A 25,756-nucleotide genomic window follows, 5' to 3' on the forward strand; every position below is an offset into this window, starting at 1 on the left:
TATTTAATATCTGAAACGTATGTGACTCAATTTACATGAATTCAAGCTGCTATATTTATATTTATACTTATATTTATATTTGTATTTATACAGATATCAAGATCCAACAATGTGTTGAGGAGAAAGAATCTAAGAATATAATGTGTTTTTTGCAATTTACTCCAGAGTTATAAGATTTGTTGTACCAAATCTTATAAAATGCTATAAAAAAAAACAGCTACACAACAGAAATGTAAAAAAAAAAAAAAAAATGCTATTGGTTACTGTCAGTTAGTCAGTCAAGAATCTTTATTCGATTTAGTTAAAAATCATACAAAGAGATAAAAACATTTATATTCAAGTAAAAAGCTATTTACAATATCATGCAAATCAGTGCGTGTGATAAAGTTCTTTTTCCAGGCTATATATAAAAAGAGGGGATTAATTCATTACATACCAGGTTAAAAAATAAAGCTCATTTGGGCGGGCCATTACTGTGTTACATTTTTTAGTTCTAGCAGCCGCCACCAAGAAGTTTGCCATGCAAAATGTAATACGAATGTTGCTCAGTGATTGAAGATAGAGCAGGGCTGGTCTCACAGATGTTTTTTCCTAGGCTCCAAAAAGAGACCACAAAACATAACAAAATGCATGGTATCTTGAACAGAAAAATTATCACAGCAACAGGGGGGGGGGGGCTAGATCTGGTTTTTCCCAAGTTTTGAAACTACCCAAATAAAAATGTATCAGGTTGAACCTAAACTTGGTCAGGAGAAACCTATGAAATGGCCTCGTAACTAAGCTAAGGTAAGGTGCAAGTGCAATGGAATTTACAAGCAAATAATGTTTCCTCGCTGCCGGCTTCTGCAGTTCCCTTTCCTCCCGCCCCACTCTTGCCCTGCTCATGAACTGCTTCTTGATTGTATCTACATCCTGTTTCTTGATATCCAGAGGGGATGCAAAGAGTTCCGGGCGTCCCAGATCTTTACAAGGCTTCATCAGGTAGGCCAACCATGGCACCCTTTTAGAGTGGTCTAGAGACATGACATCAGTCATGATCTTGTGATTAAGGGACAATTCCTCATTGAGCCACGTCTTTAGCCAAAAAATCAAAGGTGCCATGTTGAGTCTATCGGTGACGAAATCCAAGCTCACCTCCATGTGTATGGAGAATGTCGGTGTGGACTGTGGGACAGACAAAAGGGAATGTAAAAATCTGTTTTCCGCCTTCTGTATCGGTTCAAGATTTACATAGCCCCAAAGGGGTGAACCATACAAAGCCAGTGCGATAGATTTGTATTATAAATCTTTAAAAGGGCTTCCATAGGCCTAGCGCCCAACCTATTTGCAAAGCCCATAAGAGCTGCTGATGATCTAGTCACCGCCAGGCTTTTAGCCCTAACCTGGGGTCCCCAAGAGCCCTTTTCATCAAAAAGGACCCCCAGGTAGGGAAAAGTCGGTACTCTAGTAACAACCTCGCACTTGCATTCAAAGGTTTTAGATATCCCCTTGTTTCTTTGGCGCCCGACAACCATTGTGTGTGATTTATTCGTATTTATTTTTAAATCCAATTGGTCCATGAATGTGCCAAAGCCATCCAGAAGCCATTGAAGACAGACACCAGTGCGAGCTATCAGCACCGCGTCGTCCGCGTACAGGAGAGCAGGGATCTTAGCTACTTCTGCACGCGGAACGTCTCCCTCCACGTCTTCCAGGTAAATGCCCAGGCCGTTAATGTAAATAGTGAAGAGCAGGGGGCCAATATACAACCCTGCCTGACCCCGCACATAGAGTTAAAACGGGGCGTGCACCTTCCCTCATTTGTAACCCGCACCGCTGCAAATAGCTCTTGGTGGAGTGAAGCCATATACCTAACCAGTGCCTCATCTATCCCCATCCTCAGGAGAGTGGCCCACAACTTAGACCTGTTCACCAGGTCGAAGGCCAAGGAGAGGTCCATAAACGCTAGGAATAAAGACCCCTCCTTGGCCACCGTATATTTCGAGATCAACAGATGTAAGTTGGAGCATTGCTCTACAGTTCCTCTCCTCTCCCTGAACCCATATTGGATGTCGGCCAGCCCCCTGCAGCTCTCAACACTATCCCTCAGCTTGACCAAAAGGACTCTGCCTAAGATCTTAACTGCAGAGTCCAAAAGGGATATGGGCCTATAGCACCCTGGGTCATCACGCTGACCCTTCTTCAAAATGGGGACGATGGTAGAAGTTGCCCAGGTGGTTGGTAGGGGGTTGCCATTTGCAGCAGTGAAAACATTGGCCAGGACTCCCGCCCATAGCTTTGGTGAGTGTATGTAAAAATCGTCTGGTACCCCATCAGGACCAGGGGCCTTGTTCTTGGTGGTGGCCAGAATAGCTTTCTCGACCTCTACCCTGTTAAAACATATGGGGGGGCCTCCGGGATCGCCAAGTGACATGTTTGACAGTCCGTATCATTGTCTCCATACACTGTTCTAAAATGAGCCAACAATTTGTCGTCGGGGATAACACAATCCATGACGGCATTGGTTGAGTCAGAGAAGAAGGGCTGATTGATTATGGCCCAAAATTGCCTGCTGTCCCGCAGGACGGCCGTGGAAAGTAAATTCTCCCAGGCTTCGTTCTTAATTCTGTCCTGTCTGGTCTTGACTGCTCGCTTGTATTCCTTCCTCAATATGGCGATGTCTGCCCTCGCCCTAGGTTTTGTCTTCAAGGCTGCCATTAAGGATTTGTGTGCTTTTGAACAAGTGGCGTCAAACCAGCGACGCTGGTTAAAAGCTCCCTTCCTAGGTTTAGCCATTAAGTCCCGCGAGACCTGGCCACAAATTGCTTGGAAGGCCCCTATAATTTCGCTGTCTAAGGCGTTTGAGTTTTGGCAAGTCGCCACGTGGGCCTCGATTTTTGGGAAAATTTCCACATAAACATTTTCCGGGACCACCTTCGCCCACTTAAGCCTTCTTCCCTGGTCGACTGGATGTAAAATATGTCCTGGTTTTGCTGGCCCCGGCATAGGCCCCATAAAATCTCCCCAGGCCACCTCAAGTAGGACAGGGTTATGATCACTGTAGAGAGAGGGAACTGTACAATAGGAGCTAACCCTGTTTAAAATACCTGGGGTTACAAATATGTAATCGATGATTGTTCCAGGGTCGGTCCCCTTGAAGGTAGGTGTTCTTGATCCCCCCTCAGTGGACATTGGTTCAAAGAGGTTAAAATTGGCCAAAAGATCTTCCAGCTCCTCACCTGATGTGGTGTGCTCAAAGTGAGGTCCCTCTAGTCTTACTCCCCCCTCTTTATTGCTTGAACCACACATGAAATTGCAGGGATGAATGTTAAAATCGCCCAATAATACGCACCCGAAATTAATATGTATGTTACGACTGACTAAAATTAAAACTGAATCTAAGGTGGCGATATTATTATCACCAGTATCCCTATTCCATGAATTATAGAAATGTATGTATAGTGTCCTCCTAGTGGGACTAATTACCCTTTCAACGATAAGAATGTTAGGGGAAGCGTTTTTAATCTGTCTTAGGGACCCTTTAAGTTCTAAAGAAAATAAAGTTAAAAGGCCTCCCCTTGCTCTACCAGCATTACTGGGGGTGGCAGCCACGACAAAGCTGGTAAACCCGTCCAACCAGAAGCTAGAGGTGGTGTCCCATGTTTCTTCTAGGGCGATAACATTATGCCCGGAGACCAATCTGGTCCACTGCCTATCATTTTTTCTGGAACTAATTCCTGCCACGTTCCAGCTAAGCATTTTGCACATCCCTACCTCATCATTTGTGTTGCCTCCCTCCTCTGTCGGGAGGGGTGGAGCGACTGATAGTCAGTCTGTGTCCTCCAGACCCGACAGGGGGGGCGAAACGATTACTCGTGGCCAACTCACAACCCTCGATGGCACTCTGGTAATCACGGGTAACCCTGGGCGTAGTACGCGTAGTCGCGCTACGCGAAGACGTTCTCGCACTACGCGAGCTTCGCATAGCTTCGCGAGCATGCGTAGTAGCTTGCTGGTCCTGTTCGCGAGCCGTTTTTCTTGCTCGGGAGCGCGTAGTGCGTGGTCGGGGCGCTGTCTGCGTGTTCGGGGGATTGTAGCGTGCGACCTTACCCATGTGGTTGGGTGATGGGCGCGGCCATCTTGTTTTTTCAATTGTCCCGCCCGCGCCCCCTATTTCCTCTTCCGGGTCGCGAATAACGCGTTCGCGCGTGCACGTCTTGTTCGGGAACACAACTACTTGTTCACACTGAGAAAGTGCGTGTTCGCGTGAAATCTCGCGCGAACTTACCCACGTGGTCGCGATGGGCGCGGCCATCTTGTTTTTCACACTGTATGCTATGGTTCTGGGCCTAGTTTTCTATCCACCTTATATCTGTTCAATCTTTTACCTATTTTCACAGTTTTTCTTACTTTTTTTACTTCTCATCTATTTCTCTCTGTCCCTAAGTTTATATTTTGCATTTTATTTCTACTTTTCCACCTTTCTTTTTAGCTTTTCTACTGTTTTATTTTACTTCTTCATTTAAGCTCCTACTTCTTCCCCCTAACTTTTTTTCCTTTTGTTCTAACTTTTCTTTTCCACCTCCACCTCAGAACCATGGCAAAGGGGAGCAGCAGAACCGGCTCGAAGGGCAAGGCGCCTGCGCCCAAGAAGAGCCGGCTGCCTTGCGGCAGAATGCGACCTGCAGGGGTGCAGGCCCGGAATCTTTTCGGGGAGGCGGAGGTGGCCGCTCTGGTTTTTTTCATGCAGCTCCACCTACCCTTGACCTCGGCAGCAGGCGGCAGGCCAGGGTCCGGTTACCTCCCAGAGGAGCGTCACCGCCGGTGGGCGAAGGTGCGCCGGGCAGTGTACCGTCGCTCGCAAATCCGGCGCACCCACCAGCAGCTGGCCCACCGGTGGGTAGACATTCTGGACAGGGAGCAGGACCTGTTGGACCTGCTCGGTGTTGAAGTCGTGGGGCTTGGTGGGTAGCTAGTAATATTAATAATTTAATATATATTATAGTAGTATAAGTATTGTGTATAATTCTTGGACGAATAAGTAACACGGTTACTGGTGCGCTTAGTTTCATTGCCGATGAATTCCGTCTCAAATTCTTCTGTTATTGTATGACACAGGTGCTGCTCGCCACTTCTCTTACTGGTTTGTAACTTAGCGCTGGCTTGGGCTGCTGATTATTGATGTTAGAGTTTTTAGAGAACTGAAGTTAGTTGATGCTATTGCTAGAGTCTAGTCCTTACATTGTCCTTTAGTGAAATAGTGGTGGATGGATAGTATTAGTTCATATTTTTTTAACGGTCTGCATGACGCCTCCTCTGTCACTGAATGCTTAGTTAGTTCTTATTTACCCCACCCCTCCATTGAAACCGGTTTGAGTTTGTTTACTGAGTGGTAGGCTTAGCAGCACAGCAATAGCATGGTCAGGTGAGTCAGTAGCAGTTCTGATGCAAGCAACCAACAAGTACGTGTATGTACAAATTTATGCATGTGTCCTCCATCTCATCATCTATGCATGTTTGCGGGCAAAAATAAAATTGCAATGCCGACTTACTGAACAATTGGCCCGTCTGGATTCTTGAATAGGTGTTGTAGGTCAGGTGGTACTGGCTTCCTTAGTATATTCTGCAATCAGAATGTTTATGGCACATTTGATTAGTGTTCTATAAGTAGACGGTCTGTGGATCTTGCAAGCCAGTAGTCATTTATACTTTGAAGTCAATTTTATTGGAATTGTTGTTCCCTAAAATGTTTGAGAGGATTTTTGAACGAGGTCTTTGTTTCACAGCACTTAATGTTTCTCTTTCTTTATTATTTCTTACATGATCAGCACCACCCAAGGGCAAGAAGACGGGGTCCGAGTTGGCGGGACAACCACAAGAGGAGCGCTCCTCTACCGCGGATCCTGCTGCTGGCCCCAGTAAGTCCTACAGTGCTTATATTAACAATTATATTTCCCTAACTTTTTAACGCACTTTATTTTTTCCAACCGATTAATCCTCCTTCCTAATTCAATGTTAGCAAAACCTTCTTTGGTCTTAAATTTATTTTCCAAATTTTGGGTCACTAACTATCCAATGCCATCCCTGACTTTCAGTTCCTTCAAACTGCCTCTGCCCCAAGATTCTCTGTGCTACTACTATTAGACTGTGTGTAGCTAAGCTTGCCCTGTGGGCCACTCTTTAGTTAAGGTATTCTTTTGAATAAAGCTGTAGGCACTGGGTCCACTCCTGTCCTTTGCGTTGTCCTCTGTAATCTCCAGTCTTTGTCAATTCCCACCAACAAAAATGCACAACCAGATGTTTGCCTACTAATTTTTGTTCAGTTAGTATACTTCTACTACTGTTGTGGTTATTATTCTCTGCACATTCACATACAGAACTATGCACAAAAAATTAGGATGTTGTTGATGTTGGTGATAGGGAGGTTGGACCTTACCCCCTGGTCACAGAACTCAGTCAGAAGAACCCATAATCCAATGACCATCTAGTCTACCTACCTAAGTGTCTTGGTCATAGTCATTTGTCCCACTCCCGACCCCCACACGAAGATAGTTAGATATACCCAATGATTTTATTACACAACCCAGAACAGAAGAAGAAGAAGACCCTTTCGCTCACTCACTCGTTTCACTCCACAACACCCCAGACACTGAAAATAATATACCACAGAGTCTACGTGCAAGTTCAAAAACTTTATTTTTTTTAATAACAAGCTTTGTATTGTTGTAACTTGTAAGTATTTCCATGAAAAACATCCTGCTCGTGGGAGACCTCTCACCGTTGAACGTATACTGTAAGTGGTTACACATGCATCTTTCGAAAGCTCTGCAAATCCCTTGTTTCGTAAAGCAATCTTCTCTTCTCATCTGCCTATGAGAAAAATGTTGCACGTTAGACAGTGAATAAAACTATGCCAGTTTTTAGCAGTCATGGCAAAAAGTGCAACATTACATTATGGATAAGCAACAGGGACTAACAATACTGGTTTGTCAATTGTATGCGACACTCATGTGGCCTCAATGGTGTCTTTCTTACAGTGCAACAAGCTGCGAGGTAACATGGGCAAAGCAGTAGACACGGATCTAAAAATGGTTATATGGCTCAGGCTAACTTTCCAAAAACTAGAGTAGGAGTAGATTAGATGACCCTAGGGACCATCTAATAAATGAAAACTAAACTCTGTCTAATGTGACTGCTGTACATTAGGACGCAATTTGGACTAGTTACACTGTCACAACGATTCATGTTATACGTAACTGTTTTTTCAATCTTCCTTCCTGGTTAAAAAAGTACAACTAGTAAAATAGGGGGAGGTGTGCAGGCATCTAAAAAGGTGTACTTGATTTCATAGGTGCACAATCAATACTAACCACCAGTGCCGACGGGGCCAGCGGCGAAGAGATTGCCATCCAGGAGGGGACAGAGGATGCGGCACCTGCAGGAGCATCAGTGGGGGAGGAAAGTTCAGCGGTGGGCGGTGGTAAGTTATATTCTTTACTTATTTGCATTACTAGGTGGATGGGGGACATTTTTTTCCTCACTGTGCTATGAGACTTATTAGGAAAGTATGAATTTTAAGTTGTACTGGACAATATACAATGGTTGAAGAAGACATCCTTTGTAGCATTACCAGTTTTAGTTGAGTAAACAAGGCCTCTTCCATCAGACTCCAACTCAGCTGTGAAACTTATGGAGAAGACTAAAAGTCAGATCAGATGACCTTGAGGCATGTGTTGAACAAAAAGGGAAAGAAGTAAACTAGGGTGGAAGGAGGAAGGGAGGACTCAGAGATGTAATAATAAGACTAACTACCATAGAAGGATACTTTGGAAGGTTCATTCACATGGCTGATATGAATCGGATGCATGGGTTGTTAAAGGATGGGTAGAACTGTAAGGTCAAAGAAAATGCAGGCCTGGTTGGGCAAAAGAATATGGGTGCATGGATACAGTGGATAGCAAGAATCATGAGCGGAGTTTGTGTCAATGAAACCCAAGGCAAGGAAGGAGTGGACGCATGGGTGGTTGGGTTGCTGGTGAAAGTGAAACCAGCTAAGCCGATAATAAAGAATGATAGACATTTACTTTTAATGGGTGGATGCCCCCTAAATGTATTTGTATTCATCATAGGTGAAGACTGTCACTGGAAGCAGAGTCTTACTTTGAAAAAATAAAAGGAGATACAAAAAATACTTTTGTTCTTATGTTTACTCAAGCCCACCCAGTACTAGGGCAAGTATAATGTCGGAAAAAACTTCAACAAATGCTACAGGCAGGGGAAGCAGGAGGACAGATTAGATAGATACTAAAAGTTGACACCAATTGTATGGACTGCGCTTGATAGTGCTACAATGCCACTATGTACTGTTGAATTCATTATGAAGAGTTTGCTACAATTCTGTTTCTTTTTTTATAGATACTCCTACTCCTTCCTCAAAACCATCACGGAAGGAGTTGGCAGCCAGGGCCCGGCAAAGGAAACTGCAGGCCATTGTGGAGGAGTACCGCAAGCTGGTGGCTGAGGCTGAGGAGGAGGAAGAGGCGGCGGCAGCAGCTGCTGCCTCTTCCAATGCGTCTGGCCCCAGCAAGGCTCCACCTGCAGGAGTACGGCGCCGCGGCCAGGCTGCCGCTCACCGCCGCCATTCAACATCTGCCACCCCCTCAGAGCATGGATGCAAATGTAGGTGCCATGCATTTCGGCAACAACTTCTCCTCCGGGTGGCCAAGCTGGAGGAACAATTAGAGGAGCGTGTAAAGATTTTAGTGGACAAACACCTCAAAGCCTGCCAATTGTAATGGACCCTGTTGATTTGCCCCTTTTTTAATACTTTTGTTGGTGGGTGGGAATTGGGTGTTGGGGTTATTTTTGTGGGACATTCTTTGGACTTGGACTATGGTTGGGGTTAGGGTGGGGATAGGAGGATATTTTTATACATGAATAAATGTTATTTATTTTCAACTAACACAGATATGATATGATGTTGTTTTGTGGTGGGGTTACTGTTGTACGTCACAAGGTTTACTCTAGATGCAGGGCAGCGGCCAGTGTTTGATTGAAATACTTTATTAACTGACCACATGTGTAACATGCAAACAGATAGATGCTGTGCCCCTCACTCAAAGTAACATTTGTCCTATTAGTACTACCAGCCTCTCCTCCATTAGACCTCCCAGCAAACTGCTCTTCTTACCTGTGATTGATGATGATTACGTTTGGCACCGCAAGGGCTGCATGGTTTCCCAAGACAACGGAGAATATGCCTTGGTTGTGTGATAGTAGTCGAGTAGACTCCTAGTCCTAGACACTGGCACTAGCATTGGAAAACAAAAACAAAGAGACAGTCATTTGCCTGAGAAAGAATGTGAGAGAAGTAGAAAATTACAGTACATAATACGGACCAAAAATACAAACAATATTGCAACAGCTAAACGAACTCAAAGAAATCAATGGTGTCGGGGACTGAAAAAGTAGAAGAAGATAACTGTAGTTGCGTTGGAGTCATTAAAACACAATACAAATCGTAAACGTACATGCTCTAAAATTAAATTTAAACAATGCCAGCAATGATTTACATTTATTCGTTGGGTCACTTTGGGAAATTAATTGCCTTGTACACTATTACATAGAGTGAGCTTGGGTGGGCAAGCAGAAGAAGATCCTCGCCCTGCCTCGTTGACTTTTGATTTTATTAGTGTTGGCTTCACCACATCTGCCCCAGCAAGCGTGTGATCAATTGTTGGTGTATATTTAATGTATTAACATCACACCTCAATAAAAACCACACAGCCCGGGGGAAGAGGGTTAGGGTTTGATGAATGGATGGGAACGGGGGTTTGGGGAAAGGTTTGACAAAGAAAAACAGTACGCATGGAGACAACAAGCAAAACAATGAAGACGATGATTGCTGATCCACAATTCCACAATAAATGTAAAGTCAATTAAGAACAACAAAATGGATGCACGATGAAGGTTTCATTAACTGGATGGTTAATAAGAAGTGGTAATTACTTAACTACTACTACACAATTCAAAGGAAGTACTTCTTATGATATGAATGATATGACTTTTGCCTAGGCTGTATGCCCTCTGAGAAACCGTAATACCTGTTGTAGCGGGCTGAAAGCTAGCAAACAAAATTGAGATACTTTAAGTGAACAATCAATTACCAAACACAAGCATAAAATAAATGAAGAGGAAAAAGGAATCAAAGAAAAATATGAAAATGATACTAAAGTTAATGTATTATCCAGGGCCAAATGTGTAGTTGTATCTCGTCATTCATTTTTTCCTCCCTTCCATGGACACTGTTGTGACTGATTGATTTATTATATCATCTTTGGGCGCCTCTGGCAGAATGATGAGGAGGATTGGTAAGGTAAGTGTGAGTTGTTGCTCCACGTATAATATAGTAGCGCTCGGTGAAAGGCTGGCCTGTAAGTGTTGATGAAAGAAGAAATGGGGTATTACAAAATAAGTTAACAGAATGAAAACATAGAAATCAATCACGGTGGAGTGCGAAAAAGACAAGACTCGTGAGCGAGAACATTTTCAGACTGAGGCTAATTGGATACATTGATTAACTCTACTCTTCTAGTTGCACAGCAGTCATCAGAAAGAACAACAAGATAGGAGCCAGCACAGAACAGTTACAGGGCCACAACACCGGGACGTGAGTCTGTGGCCCAAAGTCCATTTACCTACATTTTTCAGAGTTTCAGACAAAAGGCATATACATCAACCTAGTATTTCCAAAGCAAGTGATTAATATAATTGTAAATCAATGCGCCAATGTCAATAATACCACTATTCCATTCCACCACTGCACACACATGTAGCCTAGGTCTGCTGTGCTTCTTCTTGATTGGTTGTGTGTTTACCTTGTATTCTACTTCCTGAACATATTCCATCATTCATCTCTGATCAAACTGACTGACATCATCATCCGGTGTGGCACGTGTACGTGTTCTCCAACTGAGCAAAAACAGCAACTAAGTATGTATTGAGTGACTACGATTAAGTCGAGACTGCACCTGCAGTAGTAGGAGTACAATTGGGTACATATTATTAAACAACATGGAAACATTGACCATCACGCGAGACACAAGCACTTTGAAACTACTAGTATACTTCGACTTCATGCACATTTGCTCTGAGTCAGCAAGCAGCCAATGCAATGTATGGCATCATTTATTTCATATACCTGTCTTTCTCTTCTTTGTGACTGTCAGATCACAGATGCAGCAGAGCCTTCTGAAAGTGATGACGAGTTTACTTTAATTTTGGAGCCCTGTTCAAGTTCTGACATTGAAGAGTTGTGTATGCCTGCAGACAGAGGTGTAGCCTTAAGACAGTGATGCATTTCAGATTGGAAACAAAACAGAAGATGGCTGTAATCACGTACGTTTCAATTGTTATGGAGGGACTGTTAGAGGCTACATTATTGCACTATTGTCCATCTCCATCCAAAGTATGGCAAGATGGAAATGTATTTAGGTTGAGTCAGGAAGATGGAGCAGGACTCTGATGAGTGGAGTGCACAGTAAATGCTCAGATGTGCAACTCTAATAGGTAATTAAAAGAGAAAGGAAGATGGAGTTGGTTTTCAAGTTTGAGTCAGAAAGACAGATACACACAAATAACTAAGGAAGGGAGAAATAAAGGAAGGAAGAATGTAACAATTTCCAAGCCTAGTTGTCAGGGAAGAGGAGCTCGTCCTCAAACCCTGGTGGCTCTTCTGACAGAAGTAGGTCCTGTAACCCAATACTTATTTCTTCCGACTCGCTCTCCTCTTCCAGCTCTGATTCACGGACTTGGTAGTCTGGTGGTATCAAGTGCTGGTTCATTTTTATCATGGTTAACCTCTCCACGCTTTTGGGCGAGAGACTGGTCCTTCTCACAGTCACAATGGCACCAGCAGCACTGAACACACGCTCAGAAAAGACACTTGCAACAGGGCAAGCTAGATACTTTATCGCCAGCCTGCTGAGCAGTGGCCATTGGCTTCTTGTCCTATACCAATACACCAATGGGCTTTGCTCCATGAACACCTCTGTTGTGTCATCCAGATAGGCCTGGACCATCCGCTCAATGTTCATTGGTGCTCTGGTTTGCTCGTCCTCTTTTTGCTTTGCGACAGCAACGGACTTCCCCATCCCTTTCTGTAGAAACCAAGCAGCTATTTTTTTGCTTGTGTCTGATGAATCAGGTCCTGTTGGTGCGGTTGGTGTTATTGTTTGTGTTGGTGACGGCTGGGAAGCAAACGCACTGCTCGCATGCTGTGAAGAAGAACTTGACTCTGTAGGATGCTCAGTAGTACTTGCACTGTCCTGGGCTGGCACTGGCAGGCCTCTAATTGAGAGCCGTTCATTTTCTAAATCAGTGGCTTCCTTGGCTATTACAGTTTTGTACTTGGAAACATCCTCTTCTGAAAAAGGAATTACTGTTCACAAATAATTTATACCGTGGATCCAAAATTGTGGCAGTAATGTAAAGTTGATGTGACACAATCTTATTTTGAATCCTTGTATTCTCAGATAAGCGGCTTGCTAAGGACTTCGCTAAATTACATGCTTCACGTTTTCCTTCCACACCTTTGTACGTTTCAGACACCTCCTTCAGCTCTTGCTCAAGCATGTACAACAATGGGATTGCTTGGCTCATAGTACCGTCCTCCCTGCTGACTGCACGTGTGAAGACCTCAAAAGGAAGTAGCATCTCAGTCAGGCATTTAATGAGGTCTCATTGCCACATCTCAACAGTCATGGCTTTAACAGCATTATCCCCTGATCTTCTTGTCATGACATAGCATTAAGTGGTATGTACTGCTCAAACAGCCGTTCGAGCATGTAATACGTAGAGTTCCAACGTGTTGGTACCTCCTGAATGAGTGCTTTGACTGGCATGTTACACTCACGTTGAATGACCCGTAGCTGCTTCCGGGCTTTAAAAGAATGATTGAAATGCGTGCAGATTCTTCTGCAAATGGTCAGTAAGTTGCTGACTTTGCTTTCACTTTTCATAAAGTCTTGAACCACAATGTTAATGCAGTGTGCCAAACACGGGACCCTGAAATAGCGGCCATCTTCCATGTCCTTAACTACATTACTGCCATTGTCGGTGGCAACAAAACCAATATTGAGGCCTCTTGGTTGGAGCCATTCAAAGACCTTGCTGTTGAACTCATCCAAAATGTTTGCAGCAGTATGCGATTTCTCCATAGCAAACATGGCTACAGTAGCATGTTTGCGAGTATCATTAAAAATCTCAGTTGTGTCAATGCCTGTAGATATCTTGTCTCTAACACCTGAAAAAGAGATCCAGTGTGCTGTGATGCACATGTAATCTGTGGCTTGACTACTGCTCCACATGACTGTTGTCAGGTGGATACTATGCACAGCACTCTGCTGCAAGGCTTTTCCAAGCAATTCCAGCACGTCGTGGTGGAGTGCTGGAACAGCAACTCTGGCAAAATAGTAGCGGCTGGGAACATTCCATTTTGGGCAGAGGGTTGACACAAATTCCAGGAAACCCATCCCTTCAACAAAAGAAAAAGGGAGAAGGTCCAGAGCTAACATTTTAGCAAATTTAGCATTATACAAACGTGCTATTGGGTGGTTGCGCTCGTACTTCCCCTCCTGCCTAAACATGCTCAGAATGGTACGCTGCTTGCTATTTCTTTCAGATATGCCCGATGCAGTACTTCGTGTCGCAGACTTCGCACCCGTACTTCTTGGTGTCTCCGGGTTACTCTTACTCTGGTGCCACAGAGATGTTGCTGATCCGGAGGATCTGGGTTCTACCACTGCAGTGCTGGGGAATGGGACAGGGGTACTTAGTGTACCACTACCAGATAGAATGTCTCCCTCTTCATCCTGTCCGGTTACCCGTGGACCTTCTACTGCTTCCCCACCAACATTAATGGTTCCTGCTTTTATGTTACGTAGGTGGTCCTCCCACTGGATTGGGTGGTGTTTTTTCATATGGGTCATTTGGCCTCCGGTACCATAGTTTGTGCCAAGCTTACCACGACTAACAGAGGAATGACAAATGGAGCATATAGCAATGTTGTCCTCATTTGCGCTAACTGTAAAGAAGTCCCACACTGGGGAGCTTAACTTTTGTCTCCTGCTAGAAGTGCCACTTCCAATGCCGGATGAACTGGAGGTTGTGTGGTGAACTGCACTATGTGGCTGTGCAGTAGTACCACTACCTCCTTCTGCTGAGGTGGAACTTGTGCTGGATGTAGGACGCTGCCGGCTTTGTGCAAATGTAAAAATGGAAGCTGGAGGTAGTTTTTGTGTGGCCTGTGTTGGTGGTATGCGTGCTACTACATCCCTAGTCGCAGCCATGGTTTAAAATGTTGGTCTCCATGTCCTCAGGGCCAGGAGTAATGCTTGTGATGACTGGGTCTGACTCATCATCACCATCATTATCCGGCTGCTGAACATCGCACTCCATAAGTGGTAGGCTTCCTGGAACCTTCCTTTTCCCTAGCCTGGTCTTCTTGGGATGTCTCTCCCTCTCATGCTCAGATCGTTCTGGCTCCCAAGTGATGTCAAGATCATCAGAAGGGATGCTTGGCGAAGAACGCAATGGACTAACCCTCCTTTTCCTTGGTGGGGATTTGGAAACCAATAGATCTCCTGCATGATGTGCTGCCTCTTCTTGCTCTGCATCAGGCTCAATTTCCTGAACTGCCCCGACTTCGGGAGGAACAACAACTACTATTGCCAGTGGTGGTTCTTGAACAACTATTGCAGGCGGTGGTTGTGGTAGTTGTTTTTGTTGAACATCTACTATTGCGGGCGGTGGTTGTGTAACAACTGCTATTACAAGTGGTGGTTGTGGTTGTTCTTTTCGTTGAGCATCTACTATTGCGGGCGGTGGTTGTTGAACATCTACTATTGCGGGCGCTGGTTGTTGTTCACCACTTTTTTGCTGTGTTCCCTCTTGCGTGGAATGTGTACTACTTTGAGATTGAGATAAGTTCAGGTCAGGCTCAGTATCACTGCTTTCCACCATTAGGCTGGCTACCTCTTCCCCACTCATCGGCTTGGGCCTGGGGTGGTGGCTTGGGCCCACTGATGCGGAGGTGCTGGCCCCAGCTTGGACCCCGGTCACTGCTGCTGCAGGCGTACTTTTTTTTCTCCCAAAAAAGGTTTTGGGTCAACACCAGACTTAAGTGTCAGTTCCTTCTTCTGTTCTTCCTTCTTCTCAGCAACTTTCTTGGTCTTGGAGGACCTGGTACCTGCTTTCTTTGGGCCCATCTTCCTCATATGTCAGCAGCAGCACTCAGTTGCTGAGAATGATGTCTGGTCAGGTTAGTCACTCACACCACACGTGACGTAGTACAGAAGGACGTCCGTCTGGCAGTAGAACAGGCGATGAATGATGACAGACACCTCCTCTTCAGTCTTTTGTGCACCTACAAGCAAAGAAGGCAGAATAACATCAGTCGAATATGGATTTTTTTTAGCTTTAATTACTACTAGAAGTATTAGTACATCCAGTAAGAGTAAGAATAGCAAAGAATTAAAATGCAAATGTAGTGGAAGTGGAACTTGTTTATCCATAATTTGTGCATCATGGATGCAGCATCAGTGACCTGCAGCAGATAGCAATCGGGATGTGAACAACTAGTAAGCCAACAGGAACAATGGCAAGACACAGGCTAATTTGTCAAAAACAAAACGGCACACTACTACTACCACCACAGCTCCACATGGGCACTCATCACAGGTACATGGGTAAAGGGCAAAGGCCAAAGGCCAGAAAAAAATAAACTCAACCAGGCCTATATCCCTCCCTATAAGGCCAGAAAAAGGAGGATGCATACATCACAGCTTAATGCAAAAAAGAAAATCCCCATGGCTACAAGGTTTGAAAGTTACACAACAACACAAACAACAAAGGCATTTGGAGTTTTCCCCCAAACAGTTAACTACACCCCAAACACCACATTTGAAAATTTAATGCATTGCCACCCATGCCCTAAATGATGTTAAATTCAACAGACAAAATGGAAACCGCTACATCAAGCATCGCCGCTGACTATCTCTGGGACTCTAGGCCTACTGGCAGCAAAAAAATCACACAACTTTGTAGGCCTGCGGCAAGCCGGCAACCAGGATGGAAGGTCACACAAAATGGCCGCCCCCACATGGCCTGGCCAGTGCCACCCCCAAAAACATGAAGAAAGAGAAGACAGACAATACATTCCTATGGCAAAAGGACAATGCTTGGCTTGACAAAATGGCCGCCACCAAGCCGCCCACATGGTCAGGCCACCGTCTAACAACAAGGTACATAGAGGACAGAAACAGTAAGTGGTCCATGCTCCAAACACTACAAGCAAATGACAACCTGAGGAGTTTCTTTTAGCAAAATGAACAGCATCTACATTTTCGGGAACGTTTTAGGCAACTCGAGAGATATTGCTCGCGAGAATGCAAATTCAGCGTGATCGGCGGCGCGAACTGAACAAAACGTCGTGATCGCCCCCCCGAGCACGCACATTGAGCGCGCGAAGACGACAAAAACTGTAAGGCCGTGTTGCTGCTCTGTGCAAACTTACCAAAACTACGCGAGCTGAATTCTAGGGTTACCTAGTGCGCAGGAAAAGGCCATATTATTCAACACAACCAAAACCTGCAATTCAACACCAAAGACACATTTTTCTAATTAATCCAAAGCCATCCACGACCCACATGATGTTACACTTACAACTTAAACACCCCTATAACAGTTGAACAACTTTCATGCACCCATGATGAGGAGGACTCTAGTAGCTTGGAGGCCTATGGCAAAAACACCGAGGCTGCTACTAGTACCAGGAATTAAAATGGCCGCCCCCACATGGCCTGGCCACCCCCAAAAACATAAAAAGAAAGAGAAGACAGACAATACATTCCTATGGCAAAAGGACAATGCTTGGCTTGACAAAATGGCCGCCACCAAGCCGCCCACATGGTCAGGCCATCGTCTAACAACAAGGTACATAGAGGACAGGAACAGTAAGTGGTCCGTGCTCCAAAAAGTACAAGCAAATGACAACCTGAGGAGTTTCTTTTAGCAAAATGAACAGCATCTACATACATTTTCGGGAACGTTTTAGGCAACTCGAGAGATATTGCTCGCGAGAATGCAAATTCAGCGTGTTCGGCGGCGCAAACTGAACAAAACGTCGTGATCGCGCCCCCGAGCACGCACATTGAGCGCGCGAAGACGACAAAAACTGTAAGGTCGCGTTGCTGCACTGTGCAAACTTACCAAAACTACGCGAGCTGAATTCTAGGGTTACCTAGTGCGCAGGAGAAAGCCATATTATTCAACACAACCAAAACCTGCAATTCAACACCAAAGACACATTTTGCTAATTAATCCAAAGCCATCCATGACCTACATGATGTTACACTTACAACTTAAACACCCCTATAACAATTGAACAACCTTCATGCACCCATGATGAGGAGGACTCTAGTAGCTTGGAGGCCTATGGCAAAAACACAGAGGCTGCTAATAGTACCAGGAATTAAAATGGCCGCCCTCCACATGGAAAATGGCCACCCCCACATGGCCTGGCCACCCCCAAAAACATGAAAAGAAAGAGAAGACAGACAAATAGACAATACATTCCTATGGCAAAAGGACAATGCTTGGCTTGACAAAATGGCCGCCACCAAGCCGCCCACATGGTCAGGCCACCCTCAAACAACAAGGTACATAGAGGACAGAAACAGTAAGTGGTCCATGCTCCAAAAACTACAAGCAAATGACAACCTGAGGAGTTTCTTTCAGCAAAAAAAACAGCATCTACATTTTCGGGAACGTTTTAGGCAACTCGAGAGATATTGCTCGCGAGAATGCAAATTCAGCGTGTTCGGCGGCGCGAACTGTACAAAACGTCGTGATCGCGCGCCCGAGCACGCACATTGAGCGCGCGAAGAAGACAAAAACTGTAAGGTCGCGTTGCAGCACTGTGCAAACATGCCAAAACAGTACAGGCCTCCCCCAAAAAGAATATTTAGGAAAGATTAAGAAGCACAGAAAACTGTAGTTAAAAAAAAACCAAAAAAAAAAAAACATTTATACAGTACACCAATTCTCAAACTTACTTGTGAAAGAAAAGTTCAAATCCAAAATTCCTCAATAAATCCAATTAAATGCTATGATGCAGCAGACAAACACAAAGAGTGATCCTTTCAGCTCCAATTCCAAATGAAAGTGAACACCACATGGACAAAGCACTGGGAGGAGCCTGGTGGACAGGAACAGGAAGTTGGAGACTCAGGGGCACTTCCTTTCTCTTGAAAAAAAGAGTAGAAACAAAAAGAAGACTCCTAGCCCCAAAAAATACAGCCAAATCACAATCTGAGGAGTTAAATGAAAATTTTTGAGAAGATTTTAACATGCTCGGGAGATATTCTGTGCCAGAATGCAGTTTCTGCGTGTTCGGAAACGCGATCTTACCAACATGGGAGGATCGCACGTGCCAATGACATCTTCGCGCGCTCAAAGTCGCATAGGATTGTGCGGCCGGATTCCAAACATCGTAGCGAACGCGACCGGGAGAGAAAAGCGAGAAAGCGAATGCAGAACCACGGTAAGTCATTATCGCGCACGCGAGAATGCTATTGAGCGCGCGAGGAAGAAAAACTACTACGCTACACTGTAGATTGCGAAGTAGGTGACAGCTTCGCGCTCTCCGCATAGTGCGAAGTTGCCAAAACTTCGCAAACTCCGCAAACGGAGCATAGTTCTCCGCCCAGGCTTAATCACGGGAATGGCATGCTGACGAAGTAGTTGGTCGCCTTGAGAGTTGTAAGGATGTGTGCCCATGGGGGCTGCCCTCTCCTTGAGGTGGCCTCCCACCCAACCTTCTCCCTAGGAAGCGTCTAGTTTGCATAGTGCGGACTGGCGGTGGGTAGAAAAAGCCCAATGGCACAGGTCTCAAGTGGTCCCTTAATGAAATAGCAGAGCCATCCCAGAAGAGTCTATCCGCTAGGTTAGCCCTGCTAAAATTAATAACCACGCAGTCCCCTTGAGTGGTTTTCTGCTGATTGCCAATCCAACCCACCCTCCTTGCATAGATGATCGTGTCCGCGATGTTTTCCCCACAACATGTGTCCGAGCACTACCTGTTAGCCTTAACCAAGAGGTCCGGGGTGCATTCCACCTCGCCTTCCATGAGTGGGGGAACCCCTGTAAAGACAGCAACTAATGGGGACGCTTTGGGTGGTAAGTTGAGTTTATATTCGCTAGGGGTTGCCTTCCTGTGAACAGGTGTACGTGACTGGTACTGAGGGCGTGGCCGAGCCTCCATGTTTGAAGAAATTGCCTCCTTAACAAGCCGTGGTGTTTTAATTGCCCCTGCACTATTCCCTCTGGTCTCGATTTGCGACACCCCACAGGGTGCCTGTACCATTGCCCCCTTACCGGACACCTCCATGCTCCCCTCTCCCTCAATGGACAACCCTCTATCGCATGTATCTAAGCAAGGGGAATGGGTATTAACAAGTCTATCTATTAGAGCACATTTCTTTAGAAGTCCTTCTAGACAGGTATTTAATGTGTCCACAATGTCCTTCGCAATCCCAACAAGTAAGGGTTCAATCCTGGCAACAAAGAGTGCCTCCAGTTTATCTCCCAGGGGGTCAGTTGGTATGCTAGATGTGCTCGCCCTGTTGACGTTATTCTCCATCATACGCCTTGCTGGTTGAGTGGTTAGCTGGTGGCTCTGCTTAGTATGTCTAGCTGGCGAATTAGGGATGATGTCCTTGGTTGTGGGGCATGGGGGGGAGGATTTACAATAGTCACCACTGGATCCAGGGGTAACGGTGGGTTATCAGTGGGCACAATGTCACCCAAGTCCGTGGGGGTAGATGGAATGCTATCTGTCGGAGGAGGGATTGACAAGCCCAGTTCGTGCTCTGCGTTTGCAATCTCCTTCGTCAGGGCCCCCACTGCCGAGAAAAGATAGGTCATGATGGATTTAGAGTGTCTTGGGACCTTGGCATTTTTCCCGCCCTCCACCATGGTTGGAGCTTTCTTTCGCTTACCCATTTGTAGTTGAAGATGTTAAGGATAAGGCCCAGCCTGGCCTCCTCCCGCCCTCGACGGCCTCAGACGGCCCGCCCTCTGCCCAGGCTCAGCCCGACGCGTCCCGCGGGACAGGAGGCGTTCCGCACTTTGTTGGCGCCTCCGGGCGCGTCCTATGACGTCCCAGGTGCGCCTCTGCCACTGGGGCACCTGAGAGATGTGGTCCGCTGCTGGCCGTTTCCCTCACGGCGCTCGGTGTGCAAAAGCTGGTGTTATGCGGGTGTTAGGCACATGCAGGGCTCAGCCGTTGCCTTCACGGCGGTGTCCAGCCCTGCGTGTCCAAGGAAATGCCCCCTCAGAGCTGTCGGCGCTCCGCACTTTGTTGGTGCCTCCGGGCGCGTCCTATGACGTCCCTGGTGCGCCTCTGCCACTGGGGCACCTGGGAGATGTGGTCCGCTGCTGGCCGTTTCCCTCATGGCGCTCGGTGTGCAAAAGCTGGTGTTATGCGGGTGTTAGGCGCATTCAGGGCTCAGCCGTTGCCTTCACGGCGGTGTCCAGCCCTGCGTGTCCAAGGAAATGCCCCCTCAGAGCTGTCGGCGCTCCGCACTTTGTTGGCGCCTCCGGGCGCGTCCTATGACGTCCCAGGTGCGCCTCTGCCACTGGGGCACCTGGGAGATGTGGTCCGCTGCTGGCCGTTTCCCTCACGGCTCGCGGTGTGCAAAAGCTGGTGTTTTGCGGGTTTTAGGCGCATGCAGGCCTCAGCCGTTGCCTTCACGGCAGTGTCCAGCCCTGCGTGTCCAAGGAAATGCCCCCTCAGAGCTGTCGGCGCTCCGCACTTTGTTGGCGCCTCCGGGCGCGTCCTATGACGTCCCAGGTGCGCCTCTGCCACTGGAGCACCTGGGAGATGTGGTCCACTGCTGGCCATTTCCCTCACGGCGCTCGGTGTGCAAAAGCTGGTGTTATGCGGGAGTTAGGCGCATGCAGGGCTCAGCCGTTGCCTTCACGGCGGTGTCCAGCCCTGCGTGTCCAATGAAATGCCCCCTCAGAGCTGTCGGCGCTCCGCTATTAGTTACTGAACAAAACAAATGATACCAGAAAGGGCAAACTAGGTTGAAAGAACATTTTTAATATAATACTAACTATATATACAATGGCAAAAATATTCGAAACGAAATATAGGTTTTAAGAACAGCACTTAGCACTGGCACTTTATTTTTCACCTTTTTGCACATCAGGACTGGTTACTAAGTATGAAAAAATACTTCCAAGATTTACCTGCTTTATATTACAAATTAGCTTGAAGAAATTGTTTTATATTTAAATACTGTATTTTGCACATTAATTTAATAAGAATTGAATGTTCCAACAATTGACTTCCTGCAGTTAAGCAATTATTTAGTCAATAACGTATGAAACATCAGACTTATTTTTGAAGAACTGTACCCCATACTAATTGAGTATGTAATCAAATTAAACATGCCGTTTTTAGGTCTCGCTGGCGTTGCAGCGCGAAGCGCTTCCGCCAACGAGACTTATAGTCACCGTGTTTGCCTCCAAGGGAGACAGACCTGGAGACAGACCTGTGCATGAGCCGATTGTAGTATGGGCACGAGCCGATTCAGGTCTGTGAACGCGCTTCACAGTGGAACAGCTTGTTCGCCGCAAGTAACAATTATCACAGCATGAGACCCCACTTATCACAGCATGTCAACTGCGCCCCAGGCTGCTGGAGCACTCAACTATAATTAATGTGCAGTTGAGTGCTCCAGGAGCGTGGGGCGCCTCTCTGCATGCTGTGATAATTATCACTTTGGGGCCTCATGATGTGATAATTAGGCCAGCATGCTCTATTTGCAGCTCTGAACATTTTCAAAGAAGGCGAAGCAGCGACATTCATTGGATACACTCACCCTCACTCACCCTCATGCCCTCACACCCCTCACACACCTCCTCACCCTCACACCCCCTCACTCTCACACACCCTCACACCCTCACACACCCTCTCACCCTCACACCCCCTCACCTTCACACACCCTCACCCTCACACCCCCTCACCTTCACACACCCTCACCATCACTCACCCTCACACCCCCTCACACCGCCTCACCCTCACACCCCCTCACACCATCACCCTCACACCCCCTTACCTTCACACCCCCTCACCCTCACACACTCTCACCCTCATACACTCTCACCCTCACACCCTCACTACCCCTCAACCACCCTCACACCCCCTCACCCTCACCCTCACACCCCCTTACCTTCACACCCCCTCATCCTCACACACTCTCACCCTCATACACTCTCACCCTCACACCCTCACATACCCTCACACACCCTCACTCACCCTCACTCACCCTCACTCACCCTCACACACCCTCACACACCCTCATACCCCCTCACCCTCTCACCCTCACTCATCCTCACACCCCCTCACCCTCACACCCCCTCACTCTCACACACCCTCACCTCCCTCACCTACATACCCCCTCAACCCCTCACCCCCTCTCACCCTCACTCCCTCACACCCCCTCACCCTCACACCCCCTCACCCTCACACCCCCTCACCCTCACACACCATCACCCTCAAAAACCCTCATCCTCACACACCCTCACCCCCCTCACCCTCACTCACCCACCCTCACCCTCACATACCCTCACCAGCATAGCATAACAAAACATAGCATAGCATAACGAAACACAGCATAGCATAACAAACAAAAGCATAGGATAGCAAAAGCACAGCATAACAAAACAAAGCATAGGATAGCAAAACAAAACATAGCATAACAAAACAAAACATAGCATAGCAAAACACAACAAAGCATAGCATAGCATAACAAAACACAACAAAACATAGCATGGCATAACAAAACATAGCATAACAAAGCATAACATAACAAAGCATAGCAAAACAAAACATATCATAGTAAAACAACAAAACATTGCATAACAAAACATGGCAAAACACAGCAAAACATAGAATAGCATAACAAAACAAACCATATTATAACATAACAAAGAATAGCAAAACAAAACATAGCATAGTAAAAAAAACATAGCATAACATAACACAACAAAACAGCAGAACAAAACAGCATAACATAACAAAACATAGCATAACATAACATAAAACAAAGCATAGCATAACAAAACATAGCATAACAAAACATAGCAAAACACAACAAAATATAGCATAGCATAACTAAACACAACAAAACATAGCATTCATAACAAAACACAGCATTGCAAAGCATAGCAAAACATAGCATAGCATAGCATAAGAAAACACAACAAAGCATAGCATAACAAAACACAACATACCATAGCATAACAAAACAAAGCTTAGCATAACAAAACATAGTATAACAAAGCATAGCATAGCATAACAAAACATAGCATAACAAAACATAGCATTGCAAAACAAAGCATAGCATAATAAAACACAACAAAACATAGCATAGCATAGCATAACAAATCATAGCAAAACACAACAAAGCATAGCATAACAAAACAAAGCATCGGATAGCAAAACAAAACATAGCATAACAAAACATAGCATAACATAACAAAACATAGCATAACAAAACACAACAACACATAGCAGAACAAAACATAGCATAACATAACTTGAAACAAAGCATAGCATAACAAAACAGCAAAACACAACAAAACATAGCATAGCATAACAACACACAACAAAACATAGCATACATAACAAAACATCGCATTGCAAAGCATAGCAAAACCTAGCACAGCATAACAAAACAGAACAAAATCTAGCATAGCATAACAAAATACAACATAGCATAGCATAGCATAACAAAACACAACATAGCATAGCCTAACAAAACAACGCTTGGCATATCATAACAAAACATAGCATAACAAAGCATAGCATAACAAAGCATAGCATAACAGAGCATAGCAAAACAAAGCATAGCAAAACAAAGCATAGCATAATAAAACACAACAAAACATAGCATAGCATAACAAAAAATAGCATAACAAAGCATAGCATATCAAAACACAACAAAACATAGCATAGCATAACAAAACACAACAAAACATAGCATAGCATAACAAAACAAAGCATAGGATAGCAAAACTAAACAGAGCATAGCATAACAAAACAAAGCATAGGATAGCAAAACAAAACATAGCATAGCATAACAAAACATTGCATAACATGACAAAACATAGCATAACAAAACACAACACATAGCATACCAAAACATAGTAAAACACAACTAAACATAGCATAGCTTAACAAAACACAACAAAACATAGCACAGCAAAACAAAACATATAATAGCATAGCAAAACATAGCATATCAAACACAACAAAACATAGCATAGCATAACAAAACAGCATAGCAAAATAAAGCATAGCATAATAAAACACAACATATAGCATAGCATAACAAAGCATAGCATAGCAAAGCATAGCATAACATAGCATAGCATAACAAAACATAGCATAACAAAACATAGCATAACAAAACAGCATAACAAAACATAGCATAGCAAAACAAAGCATAGCATAGCAAAACACAACATAACATAGCATAGCATAGCAAAACACAACATAACATAGCATAGCATAACAGCATAGCATAACAAACACAACAAAACAGCGTAGCATAACAAAACAAAGCATAGGATAACAAAACATAGCATAGCATATAAAACATTGCATAGCATAACAAAACAAAGCATAGGATAGCAAAACAACATAGCATAGCATAACAAAACAAAGCATAGAATAGCAAAACATTGCATAGCATAACAAAACATAGCATAACATAACAAAACATAGCATAGCGTAACAAAACACAACAACACATAGCATAACAAAACATAGCATAGCTTACACAACAAAACATAGCATAACAAAACAAAACATATCATAGCCTAGCAAAACATAGCATAGCATACCAAACACAACAAAACATAGCATAGCATAACAAAACATAGCATAGCAAAACAAAGCATAACACACACAACCACACACACACAACCACGCACATACAACCACACACACAACCACACACACAACTATCTATCTATCTATCTATCGCCCTCACTTTATCTGTCTATTGATCTATCACCCTCACTCTATCTGTCTATCGATCTATCACCCTCACTCTATCTGTCTATCTATCTATCGCCCTCACTCTATCTGTCTATCTATCTATTGCCCTCACTCTATCTGTCTATCTATCTATCGCCCTCACTCTATCTGTCTATCTATCTATCGCCCTCACTCTATCTGTCTATCAATCTATCGCCCTCACTCTATCTATCTATCTATCTATCTATCTATTTATCGCCCTCACTCTATCTATCGCCCTCACTCTATCTATCACCCTCACTCTATCTATCGCCCTCACTCTATCTATCGCCCTCACTCTATCTATCGCCCTCACTCTATCTATCTATCGCCCTCACTCTATCTTGCTATTGCCCTCACTCTATCTATCTATCTATCTATCTATCCATCCATCCATCCATCCATCCATCTATCTTTCTATCTCCATCACTCTATCTGTCTATCGATCTATCACCCTCACTCTATCTGTCTATCGATCTATCGCCCTCACGCTATCTGTCTATCTATCGCCCTCACTCTATCTGTCTATCTATCTATCGCCCTCACTCTATCTGTCTATCTATCTATCGCCCTCACTCTATCTATCTATCGGCCTCACTCTATCTATCTAATTGCCCTCACTCTATC

The 25,756-nt window shown here is 45.0% G+C and overlaps 1 protein-coding gene and 1 long non-coding RNA gene across 8 annotated transcripts in view; both read left to right on the top strand.

Moving 5' to 3' along the window:
• Window positions 1-25,756, top strand: part of LOC144773616 (transient receptor potential cation channel subfamily M member 2-like) — a 4,189,411-nt gene that overhangs the window by 172,016 nt on the left and 3,991,639 nt on the right. The gene's annotated exons all lie outside the window — the stretch shown is intronic.
• LOC144772131 (uncharacterized) lies at window positions 5,806-8,513 on the top strand. The gene is made up of 3 exons (XR_013599662.1): window positions 5,806-5,897; window positions 7,331-7,459; window positions 8,395-8,513. It is a non-coding gene; the product is annotated as an uncharacterized LOC144772131 (long non-coding RNA).

This window comes from Lissotriton helveticus, chromosome 8 (genome assembly GCF_964261635.1).
Source record: "Lissotriton helveticus chromosome 8, aLisHel1.1, whole genome shotgun sequence".
In the NCBI taxonomy this organism is placed as follows: Eukaryota; Metazoa; Chordata; class Amphibia; order Caudata; family Salamandridae; genus Lissotriton; species Lissotriton helveticus.